Below are 693 nucleotides of genomic sequence, written 5' to 3'. Positions count from 1 at the left end.
TGACTACCATAGCTAATACAGTCCCTCTCTGGAGTCAGTCTCACGTGACCTATTTTAATACCTTCGTGGCTCTTCAGACTCCAAAATGCTCTTGTTCCACTATTTGTTTACTTGATTATAGTCTGTCTCCCTGTAAGTCCTATGAGGCTGGGGCGTAGACTATTTTTGTTTTCTGGTGTCTCCACAGTCTAAACAGTGCCTGGCACGCATTAGATACTCAATAAACATCTGAAAGAATGTGGTTGGGGCGACCTAGCCCCTCTCTACCTCAGTTTCCTTATTCTGTTGGGCTTTGCCTCCTTCTCTCAGCCTCTCAGGGAGCGCTCTGGATGAGATCAGAGATGGCAAAAGGCGCCTTCCGGGGGAGGAGGGACGCGATGCCTGCCTGGGGATGAGGTCAGTGCGTCAGACACCACTCCGCTGTGCAGGAGGCGAGCAGAGCAGCAAAGACCATCTTAGCTAGACCCCCGGCCCGGCATCAGATCCTAGATGGGCAGGGGAGGGCACGCAACCCCTTCCTCTGGGAAGCTGCTCCCGGCGGGGCCTCTTCTCCCTCCCCAGGGAGGCAGGTGGAGCTGCGTCCTCATCTTTGTTCCCATCTGGAGCGCGTTTGGCGCGGGGTGGCGGGGGCGGGGCTGCGCCCCCGCGGTGCCCGGAGAGACGGGCCCGCCCGCTTATCTGATCTGCGGCTAA

This window comes from Myotis davidii, unplaced genomic scaffold (genome assembly GCF_000327345.1).
Source record: "Myotis davidii unplaced genomic scaffold, ASM32734v1 scaffold545, whole genome shotgun sequence".
In the NCBI taxonomy this organism is placed as follows: domain Eukaryota; kingdom Metazoa; phylum Chordata; class Mammalia; order Chiroptera; family Vespertilionidae; genus Myotis; species Myotis davidii.
Note: the sequence above shows the minus strand (reverse complement) of the source record.